Below are 12,277 nucleotides of genomic sequence, written 5' to 3' on the forward strand. Positions count from 1 at the left end.
TCCCCTGATTCTGACTGCAGGGGACCTACGTTTGTCTTTACTAATCTTTTTCTCTTTACATATCTATAGAAGCTTTTGCAATCCGTCTTAATGTTCCCTGCAAGCTTCCTCTCGTACTCTATTTTCCCTGCCCTAATCAAACCCTTTGTTCTCCTCTACTGAGTTCTAAATTTCCCCCAATCCCCGGGTTCGCTGCTATTTCTGCCCAGTTTGTATGCCACTTCCTTGGCTTTAATACTATCCCTGATTTCCCTTGATAGCCACGGTTGAGCCACCTTCCCTTTTTTATTTTTACGCCAGACAGAGATGTACAATTGTTGTAGTTCATCCATGCAGTCTCGAAATGTCTGCCATTGCCCATCCACAGTCAACCCCTTAAGTATCATTCGCCAATCTATCCTAGCCAATTCACGCCTCATACCTTCAAAGTTACCCTTCCTTACGTTCTGGACCATGGTCTCTGAATTAACTGTTTCATTCTCCATCCTCATGTAGAATTCCAGCATATTATGGTCACTCTTCCCCAAGGGGCCTCGCACAACGAGATTGCTAATTAATCCTCTCCCATTACACAACACCTAGTCTAAGATGGCCTCCCGCCTAGTTGCTTCCTCGACATATTGGTCTAGAAAACCATCCCTTATGCACTCCAGGAAACCCTCCTCCACCGTATTGCTTCCAGTTTGGTTAGCCCAATCTATATGCATATTAAAGTCACCCATGATAACTGCTGCACCTTTATTGCATGCACCCCTAATTTCCTGTTTGATGCCCTCCCCAACATCACTACTACTGTTTGGAGGTCTGTACACAACTCCCACTAACGTTTTTTGCCCTTTGGTGTTCTGCAGCTCTACCCATATCGATTCCACATCATCCAAGCTAATATCCTTCCTAACTGTTGCATTAATCTCCTCTTTAAGCAGCAATGCTACCCCACATCTTTTTCCTTTTATTCTATCTTTACTGAATGTTGAATACCTTTGGATGTTGAGTTCCCAGCCCTGATCATCCTGGAGCCACGTCTCTGTAATCCCAATCACATCATATTTGTTAACATCTATTTGCACAGTTAATTCATCCACCTTATTACCGATACTCCTTTAATTAAGACACAAAGCCTTCAGGCTTGTTTTTTTAACACCCTTTGTTCTTTTAGAATTATGATGTAATGTGGCCCTTTTTGTTTCTTGCCTTTGTTTACTCGGCCTTCCACTATTGCTTTTTACTTTTCTACCATCTGTTTCTGACTCCATATTACTTCGCCCTGTCTCGCTGCATAGGTTCCCATTCCCCTGCCATATTAGTTTAAACACTCCCGAACTGCATTAGCAAATGTTACCCCCAGGACATCAATTCCAGTCCTGCCCAAGTGCAGACCGTCCCTTTTGTACAGGTCCCACTTCCCCCAGAACTGGTCCAATGTCCCAGGAATTTGATTTCCTCCCTCTTGCCCTACTGCTCAAGCCACGTATTTATTATAACTTTCCTGCTCCCTCTACTCCGATTAGCATGTGGCACTGGTAGCTATCCAGAGATTACTACCTTTGAGGTCCTACTTTTTAATTTAACTCCTAGCTCCCTAAATTCAGCTTGTAGGATCTCTTCCCGCTTCTTACCTATATCGTTGGTACCTACATGTACCACGACAACTGGCTGTTCACCCTCCCTCTCCAGAATGCTCTGCAGCCACTCCGAGACATCCTTGACCCTTGCACCAGGGAGGCAACATACCATCCTGGAGTCTTGGTTGCGGCCACAGAAACTCCTATCTATTCCCCTTACAATAGAGTCCCCTATCACTCTAGCTCTCCCACTCTTTTTCCTGCCCTTCTGTGCAGCAGAGCCACCCATGGTGCCATGAACCTGGCTGCTGGTGCCTTCCCCGGTAAGTCATCTCCCCCAGCAGTATCCAAAACGGTATATCTGTTTTGGAGGGAGATGACCGCAGGGGACTCCTGCACTACCTTCCTGCTCTTGTCTTGTCTCTTGGTCACCCATTCATTATCTGTCCTAACCCTTATCTGTGGTGTGACCAACTCACTAAATGTGCTATCCACAACATTCTCAGCATCGCGCATGCTCCAGAGTGAGTCCATCCGCAGCTCCAGTGCCATCATGCGGTCTGTCAGGAGCTGCAGCTGAACACACTTCCCACATACATAGTAGTCAGAGACACTGGAAGTGTCCCTGATTTCCCACATAGCATAGGAGGAGCATGACACGGGTCTGAGCTCTCCTACCATGACTTAACCCTTAAATTAATTTACTTACTAAAATTTACTTAAACACCAAACAGCTACTTAGTAATTCATTGCCAATTAAACCAATCTAAAAGTCACTCTAAAAGAGAGTTATACTTACCAGTCGAACAGCCAACCACTCACCTCTCGATTTCGCACTCCTCTAGCTTTGTCTGCAGCTGGTTGGGCTGGTCTCTGGGCCTCCATCTCGTACTCTCGCACGCCTTATCAGCTGCTCTAGTGTCAGCACTGGTAGGAAAAACAAGACAAAACAACACCTGCCACCCCCACTTGCCCAAACCCACCCACTTACCAAAGTCACGAGTGCCACTGTATGCTGCTGCACTCCTTGCTCTGCACGTGCTGCCTCTTTTTAAACTGTATCTAGGTCAGATGACTCACTATTGGTCAGTTGTTTACAGAACTAGTTTTAACTAGATGCTAATTGCCTCCTACTGGAGAGTTATCTTGTTTTTCTCTGCCTAAACCTGAAAGATTCCCAACTATTTAACTTTTCCCCTTTAAATTAAACTGCTACTTACTTAGAAGCTACTGGCAATTGCCACTAACAATTTACTCCAGCCTTCAAATGGTTTAAAGAGAATAACCCTTAAAACTCACCCACTTACCAAACTCACGAATGCCACTCTATGCTGCTGCACTCATAGGGTGCCACATAAAAGGTTACTGCACAAGATAAAAGTTCACGGTGTTGGGGGTAATATATTAGCATGGATAGAGGATTGGCTAACTAACAGAAAACAAAGAGTCGGGATAAATGGGTCATTTTCCGGTTGGCAAACAGTAACTAGTGGGGTGCCGTAAGGATCGGTGCTGGGCCCTCAACTATTTACTATCTATATTAATGACTTGGATGAAGGGACCGAGTGTAATGTAGCCAAGTTTGTTGATGATACAAAGATGGGAGGACACAACCAACCTGCAAAGGGATATAGGCAGGCTAAGTGAGTGGGCAAAAATTTGGCAGATGGAGTATAACGTGGGAAAATGTGAGGTTATCCACTTTGGCATAAAAAATAGAAAAGCAAATTCTAATTTAAATGGAGAAAAATTTCAAAGTGCTACAGTGCAGAGGGACCTGGGGATCCTTGTGCACGAAACACAAAAAGTTACTATGCAGGTACAGCAAGTAATCAGGAAGACAAATGGAATGTTGGCCTTTATTGCAAGGAGGATGGAGTATAAAAGCAAAGAAGTCCTGCTACAACTGTACAGAGTATTGCTGAGGCCACACTTGGTCTCTGTATTTAAAGAAGGGTATACTTGCATTGGAGGCTGTTCAGAGAAAGTTCACTTGGTTGATTCCGGAGATGAGGGGGTTGATTTATGAAGACAGGTTGAGTAGGTTGGGCCTATGCTCATTGGAGTTCAGAAGAATGAGAGATGATCTTATTGAAACATATAAGATAATGAGTGGGCACAACAAGATGGATGCAGAGAGGATATTTCCACTCATAGGGGAAACTAAAACTAAGGGGCGTAGTCTCAGAATAAGGGGCCGCCCATTTAAAACTGAGATGCGGAAGAATTACTTCTCTGAGGGGTGTGGGTCTATGGAATTCTCTGCCCCAGAGAGCTGTGGCGGCTGGGTCATTGAATATATTTAACATAGAAACATCGAAACATGGAATATAGGTGCAGGAGTTGGCCACTCGGCCCTTCGAGCCTGCACCATCATTCAATAAGATCATGGCTGATCATTCACCTCAGTATCCCTTTCCTGCTTTCTCTTCATACCCCTTGATCCCTTTAGCCGTAAGGGCCATATCTAACTCTCTCTTCAATATATCCAAAGAACTGGCATCAACAACTCTCTGCGGTTGGGAATTCCACAGGTTAACAATTCTCTGAGTGAAGAAGTTTCTCCTCATCTCAGTCCTAAATGGCTTACCACTTATCCTTAGACTGTGTCCCCTGGTTCTGGACTTCTCCGACATCGGGAACATTCTTCCTGCATCTAACCTATCTATTCCCGTCAGAATTTTATATGTTTCTATGAGATCCCCTCTCATCCTTCTAAACTCCAGTGAATACAGTCCCAGTCGATCCAGTCTCTCCTCATATGTCAGTCCAGCCATCCCAGGAATCAGTCTGGTGCACTTTCGCTGCACTCCCTCAATAGCAAGAATGTCCTTCCTCAGATTAGGAGACCAAAACTGAACACAATATTCCAGGTGAGGCCTCACCAAGGTCCTGTACAACTGCAGTAAGACCTCCCTGTTCCTATGCTCAAATCCCCTAGCTATGAAGGCCAACATACCATTTACCTTCTTCACCGCCTGCTGTACCTGCATGCCAACTTTCAATGAGTGATGTACCATGACACCCAGGTCTCATTGTACCTCCCCTTTTCCTAATCTGCCGCCATTCAGATAATATTCTGCCTTCGTGATTTTGCCCCCAAAGTGGATAACCTCACATTTATCCACATTATACTGCATCTGCCATGCATTTGCCCACTCACCTAACCTGTCCAAGTCACCCTGCAGCCTCTTAGCATCCTCCTCACAGCTCACACCACCATCCAGCTTAGTGTCGTCTGCAAACTTGGAGATATCACACTCAATTCCTTCATCTAAATCATTAATGTATATTGTAAAGAGCTGGAGTCACAGCACTGAGCCCTGCGGCACTCCACTAGTCACTGCCTGCCATTCTGAAAAGGACACGTTTATCACAACTCGCTGCTTCCTGTCTGCCAACCAGTTCTCTAGCCACGTCAGTACATTACCCCCAATACCATGTGCATTAATTTTGCACACCAATCTCTTGTGTGGGACTTTGTCAAAAGCCTTTTGAAAGTCCAAATACACCACATCCACTGCCTCTCCCTTGTCCGCTCTACTAGTTATATCCTCAAAAAATTCCAGAAGATTTGTTAAGCATGATTTCCCTTTCATAAATCCATGCTGACTTGGACCGATCCTGTCACTGCTTTCCAAATGCGCTGCTATTTCATCTTTAATAATTGATTCCAAAATTTTCCCCACTACTGATGTCAGGCTAACCGGTCTATAATTACCCGTTTTCTCTCTCCCTCCTTTTTTACAAAGTGGTGTTACATTAGCTACCCTCCAGTCCATAGGAACTGATCCAGAGTCGATAGACTGTTGGAGATAAGGTGGAGATGGACAGATTTTTGAGCGATAAGGGAATAAAGGATTTTGGGGAGTGGGCAGGGAAGTGGAGTTGAGTCCATGATCAGATTAGCCATGATCTTATTGAATGGCGGAGCAGGCTCGAGGGGGCAAATGGCCTACTCCTGCTCCTAGTTCTTATCTTCTTACATAATATTGCATCTGGATCGAGTCACCAAGTGACAAGAACACAAGAACATAAGAATTCGGCCACTCGAGCCTGCTCCGACAAACTGAGTGTTTCATCCAAAAGTCTCGTTGCTGATCAGGCTCTGTAAGAACCATGTCATAAAAAGAATATTTTAAACCCCAAATGCAGATTCTAGCTACATTGTTTTAAAATATTGTGCTGCAACTGTATTTTGTTGTATCATTTAGCTGCTGTGAATTAATTAGCTTGTAAATGAATATATTTGACTAATCGTTCAGCCATTGGCAGTATTTTTCACCATTTTGAAGAACATTTAAAAAAATGTATTGACAGGATGTGAGCACGCTGCCAAGGCCAGCATTTATTACCCATCCCTAATAGCCTTTGAGAAGGTGGTGGTGAGCTGTCTTCTTGGACCGCTGCAGTTCTTGAGGTGAAGGTGCTCCCACAGTGCTGACTTTGTCATAGTGGCCAACTAGGCCATTTCAGAGGGCAGTTGAGAATCAACCACTTTGCTGTTGGTCTGGAGCCACAGATAGGCCAGACCGGGTAAGGACGGAAGATTTCCTTCCCTAAATTAAGTGAACCAGATGGGTTTCACCATTACTGATTCGAGTTGTTAAAATTCCAGATTTATTTAATTAATTAACTGAATTTAAATTCCCCCAGCTGCCATGGCGGGACTTGAATTCACATCTCCAGATTATTACTGCAGGTTTCTGGATTATTATACCAGTAATATAACCACTATGCTACTGTGTGCCATATGATGGGACAATGAACTATATACTGCAATTAGGGGCTAATCATTAAACCTGGGCACACCCGAAGTACGCAGTGGCGTCAGTACATATCAAAAGATTGCAGGCGTTTCTCCTGTGATTTTCTGTTCTTTTGATTCAATGGACTGAAAATCTTTGGTAGTTGCATTCCTGATTTTCAGATATGTGCTGGGGGTGGTGGGAGGCCCCAGAGAATCAGCCACCTGTGCGTGCTTGGAAAATTCTCCCTGCTAACCCATTCATGTCATGTCGCAGGACACATAAGGTGTCTCAGCCAGCTTATGAAAGCTGAGTGCTTGTCGTAAGTGCAGGACAAGAACATTGGTGAAAAGCTCCAACAGTATTATTATATTCACACTGTGTTACAAGGTACAAGGCATGGGTCTGTGTAAAATTGAACATGCTGAGGAGTTTCGATTATTTAGACTGAATCACTCAGGGACAGATGAAAGGAATATTAAACTTCAAGGGGGAAAATTTCCACAGGGGATTCTCCTGAGTTAACACCGTAACTTCAGTGGCAGATCGTCTAAAACTCTGGGGAAACTGTGCAGCTGGCCATTTTTAGCCATTTATGTCATTTTTTCAAAGATTCCGTTGATCTTCCACTGATGTTACAGTGGTAGGCGATTGGAAGCGTCCCCATGGAAACTCCAGGTGCAAGTTTCAATTCAATAAGTGCATAAGGATTTGCATTACTCCAGTTTAGAACAAGGAGAGTTTTCAAGTAACTATTTTTGTTTGCTGGGTTACAGTGTAGCCATTGCTTGCTCCCTGCCTTGATTCACTCATGGAATGTCAGATACCAGTGTTTTTATTTATAGTGTACATTGGACAGGTTAGATGCAGAAAGAATATTCCCGATGTTGGGGAAGTCCAGAACCAGGGGTCGCAGTTTAAGGATTATGGGTAAGCCATTTAGGACCGAGATGAGGAGAAACTTCTTCACTCAGAGAGTGGTGAACCTGTGGAATTCTCTACCACAGAAAGTTGTTGAGGCCAGTTTGTTAGATATATTCAAAAGGGAGTTAAATGTGGCTCTTATGGCTAAAGGAATCAAGGGGTATGGAGAGAAAGCAGGAATGGGGTACTGAAGTTGCATGATCAGCCATGATCATATTGAATGATGGTACAGGCTCGAAGGGCCGAATGGCCTACTCCTGCACCTACTTTCTGTGTTTCTATGTTTCTGTATGAGTGCGGGGCTCAGAAGAGGCGAGGGCCCAGGTGCAGCACGGATATGTGTGCGCACTAGGTCTGTGCAGCAGAGCTGGTCTCCAGTCGTCTTGGTTAATCCTTGCCCGTGGAACCAAGACCTAGCTCTGTCAAGCCCGTGTGTTGGCTGGTGTGCAACGGCCACCCCACGTTAATAAAATCTACGCATATGCATCTTCCATCCTTCAAATGTAGTTCGGGACCTGGCATATTATTTCGGGATCTGGAACATTGAAACACCTGTGAGCTCATCCCTTTTTGGCGTGGAAGCAAGTCATCCTCGCTTCGAGGGACTGCCTATGATGATGATGATGATGACTTAACGCTGACTTTTAAAAAAATGTGGGCGTCGCAGCCTTTATTGACCATACCTAATTGCACTTGAAAAGGTGGTGGTGAGCCACCTTCTTGAACCACTGCAGTCGTGTGTTGCGTAGTCTTTTGATACAACTGAGTGGCTTGCGAGGCCATTTCAGAGGGCAGTTAAGAGTCAACCACATTGCTGTGGGTCTGGGGACCTATATCAGCCAGACCAGGTAAAGACGGCAAGTTTCCTTCCCTGAACGGAATTAGTAAACCAGATGAGTTTTTATGACAATCATAGTAATACGAGCTTTTTATTCCAGATTTATTGAATTAAATTTAAATTCTCCAGCTGTTATGATGGGATTTGAACTTGTATATCACCCGATCATTAGTTTAGGCCTTTGGATAACTAATCTAATAACATAACCACTATGCTACCATACTCCTATTACAACCTGTGCTGAATTCACTGTGTAAGCTACCTGTATGCATGAGTCTAAGGTGAACTTGGGCTACCAAGGGAATTAACATAAGAAAATAAGAAATAGGAGCAGGAGTAGGCCATTTGGCCCCTCGAGCCTGCTCCGCCATTTAATAAGCTCATGGCTGATCTGATCATGGATTCAGCTCCACTTCCCTGCCCGCTCCCCATAATCCTTTATTCCCTTATCGCTCAAAAATCTGTCTATCTCCGCCTTAAATATATTCAATGACCCAGCCTCCGCAGCTCTCTGGGGCAGAGAATCCCATAAATTAAATGGCATGTTGAACCACTGTACATGTGTCTTTTGAGTTTAGAGTGAGCTCTTTAGCATACAGGTCCCAACCTTTTATAGGAAATGGTTGCATGATTTCCAAATCAACAAGTGTTTTGGAACGATCCACATCTTCATCCTCAGTTGCTGAACTGTTCCTTTTTTTGTAACAAATTGTCACATGAATCTCATGGTTTCATACATCAATGCAACATTTAAACAAAAAAGTATTACAGTTTTAAATCATTAACCTTGCATGGAAAACTTTCACTGCTTTTTTTTAAATTGAGAAAATATAGGTGAATGGCACTGACCCGTAGTGTTCAGGAGGTTGCTGAGAGTTGGGAAACAGTGATTCGATGATGCTAAGTTTTTAAAAGCCTGTACATTGCAGGAGGAAGTAATGACTGGGGAAGCAGCACAGTTCCAATGTCCTAGGAATTAGATTCGCGGGGAGGTGGTATGATATACTTTTCTTGGAGAGTTGAGAAAAATGATAGGGCATGGGAGAGAAAAATAGCTATACAGATGTCGAAATGAAATGCCGTGGAGGTGGGGAAGGGGAGGGCGGAGAAAGCGAAATCAGGTAACGTGCATGAAAGTCATTTGACTGATGAGACTGCGAGTGGATCGGGAGAAACAGAGACCTAAACAAAAGGCCTGATTTTAACCCTGCCCACCCTGCAACAATGTAGTGGGCAGGTTGTTGTGTATGGAGAAAGAGTCAGACTGAACACTGTGAGCTCAAAGTAAAGTGTGATCTTAGTCTTTTATTGCAGGTCTCCCGAGTGCCTCTCCAACCTGTGAAGCCTCCTTAAATACCTGTGCTCCCAAGGGATTATGGGATCCCTTGGGACTCCAGGGTATTAGCCCTCTGGTGGCTGTACAGAGTAAATACAAGTATACATATATAACAACACTCCCCGCTCAAAGTCAATAGTGTAGCTATTTACAATGTGAGTCGATCTGGGGCCCTTCTTGCCCTGGTTGATCGTCTCGTTGTGAAAGCTGGTGTTGTTGAATCATTTGTTGGGCCCTCGCTGGCCTGCTGTGCAGCTGGCCTTGATGGGCGGTCTGGTGTGTTGGGCCCTGCTGGGCTACTGTGGATGATGGGTTCTGCTTCGTGGTCAACCATGGTGCCAGTTGCCACTGGTGTGTATGTTGAGGGATCAAAAAAGGTAGGGTCCAAGGTGGGTTGCTCAGGATAGTCCGTGAATCTGAGTTTGTTTGGTCCAAGTGTTTCTGGTGAATGAGTCTATTTGAAAGTTTGACCCGAAACACCCTACTGCCCTCTTTGGCCACGAAAGTGCCGGGAGCCACTTGGGACCTTGTCCATAATTTAATACAAGTATAGGATCATTGATTTCAATCTCGCATGACACATTTGCACTATCATGATATGCACTTTGTTGAAGCCATCTACTCTCTACCTGTTCATGTAGATCAGGGTGAACCAACGAGAGCCTTGTCTTAAGTGCTCTTTTCATGAGCAGTTCAGCAGATGGGATCCCAGTGAGTGAGTGGGGTAGCTCAGCAGGATTCGGGATAGGCGAGTCTAGAGTGAGCCTTCAATTACCCTCTTCAAGCCTTGCTTGATGGTTTGCACTGCTCTCTCTGCCTGACCATTGGACGCTGGTTTAAACAGGTAGATGTGACATGTTTGATCCCATTACTGGTCATGAATTCTTTGAACTCAGCACTGGTAAAACATGGCCCGTTGTCACTCACCAGGACATCGGGTAGGCCGTGTATGGCAAACATGGCCCGCAGGCTTTCAGTAGTGGCAGCGGACGTGCTAGCCGACATTATCTCACATTCAATCCACTTGGAGTACGCGTCTACAACCACAAGGACCGTTTTACCCAAAAACGGGCCTGCATAGTCGACATGTACCCTAGACCACGGTTTGGAGGGCCAATACCATAAAGGTAACGCCGCTTCCCTGGGTACATTGCTTAACTGTGAGCATGTATTACATCTGTGAACGCAGGACTCTAAGTCCGCATCGATACTGGGCCACCACACGTGGGATCTGGCTATCGCTTTCATCATTACGATGCCTCGATGGGTACTGTGGAGGTCATTGATAAAAGTATCTCTGCCCTTCTTGGGGACCATGACTCGATTGCCCCACAGAAGGCAGTCTGCCTGTATAGACATTTCATCTTTGCGCCGCTGGAACGGCTTTATCTCTTCCTGCATTTCCACTGGGACACTGGACCAGCTCCCATGAAGCACACAGCTTTTGACTAGAGATAATAAGGGGTCCTGGCTTGTCCAGGTTTTGATCTGTCGGGCAGTGACAGGTGATTGCTCACTCTCAAATGCTTCCATAACCATGGCTAGATCTGCGGGCTGCGCCATTTCCACCCCCCTGGTGGGCAATGGCAGCCTACTGAGAACATTGGCGCAGTTTTCTGTGCCTGGCCTGTGGTGGATGGCATAGTTGGTGAGGCGTGAGTCCAGGGTCAGAAGGCTATAAAAAGGCCGCAAGAGACGTCGGGGAGTTCGTTGGTAAGGCTGGAGTCCGGGGTTGGAGGCCTATAAAAAGGCCGCGAGAGGCTTCGGGGAGTTTGTTGGTGAGGCGTAAGTCTGGGGTCGGAGGCCTATAAAAAGGCTGTGAGTGGCGTCGGGGAGTTCGTTGGTGAGGCGTGAGTCCGGGGTCGGAGGTCTATAAAAAGGCCGTGAGTGGCGTCGGGGAGTTCGTTGGTGAGGCTTGAGTCCGGGGTCGGAGGTCTATAAAAAGGCCGTGAGTGGCGTCGGGGAGTTCGTTGGTGAGGCGTGAGTCCGGGGTCGGAGGCCTATAAAAAGGCCGTGAGTGGCGTCGGGGAGTTCGTTGGTGAGGCGTAAGTCTGGGGTCGGAGGCCTATAAAAAGGCCGTGAGTGGCGTCGGGGAGTTCGTTGGTGAGGCGTGAGTCCGGGGTCGGAGGCCTATAAAAAGGCCGTGAGTGGCGTCAGGGAGTTCGTTGGTGAGGCTTGAGTCCGGGGTCGGAGGTCTATAAAAAGGCCGTGAGTGGCGTCAGGGAGTTCGTTGGTGAGGCGTGAGTCCGGGGTCGGAGGCCTATAAAAAGGCCGTGAGTGGCGTCAGGGAGTTCGTTGGTGAGGCGTGAGTCCGGGGTCGGAGGCCTATAAAAAGGCCGTGAGTGGCGTCAGGGAGTTCGTTGGTGAGGCTTGAGTCCGGGGTCGGAGGTCTATAAAAAGGCCGTGAGTGGCGTCAGGGAGTTCGTTGGTGAGGCGTGAGTCCGGGGTCGGAGGCCTATAAAACGGCCGTGAGTGGCGTCGGGGCGTTCGTTGGTGAGGCGTGAGTCCGGGGTCGGAGGTCTATAAAAAGGCCGTGAGTGGCGTCAGAGAGTTCATTGGTGAGGCGTGAGTCCGGGGTCGGAGGTCTATAAAAAGGCCGTGAGAGGCGTCGGGGAGTTCGTTGGTGAGGCGTGAGTCCGGGGTCGGAGGTCTATAAAAAGGCCGTGAGTGGCGTCGGGGCGTTCGTTGGTGAGGCTTGAGTCCGGGGTCGGAGGTCTATAAAAAGGCCGTGAGTGGCGTCAGGGAGTTCGTTGGTGAGGCGTGAGTCCGGGGTCGGAGGTCTATAAAAAGGCCGTGAGAGGCGTCGGGGAGTTCGTTGGTGAGGCGTGAGTCCGGGGTCGGAGGTCTATAAAAAGGCCGTGAGTGG

The 12,277-nt window shown here is 46.5% G+C and overlaps 1 protein-coding gene across 1 annotated transcript in view; it reads left to right on the plus strand.

Moving 5' to 3' along the window:
* LOC139272598 (ALK tyrosine kinase receptor-like) overlaps positions 1 to 12,277 on the plus strand; it is a 1,661,561-nt gene that overhangs the window by 89,974 nt on the left and 1,559,310 nt on the right. The window lies entirely within an intron of this gene.

This window comes from Pristiophorus japonicus, chromosome 9 (genome assembly GCF_044704955.1).
Source record: "Pristiophorus japonicus isolate sPriJap1 chromosome 9, sPriJap1.hap1, whole genome shotgun sequence".
In the NCBI taxonomy this organism is placed as follows: Eukaryota; Metazoa; Chordata; class Chondrichthyes; family Pristiophoridae; genus Pristiophorus; species Pristiophorus japonicus.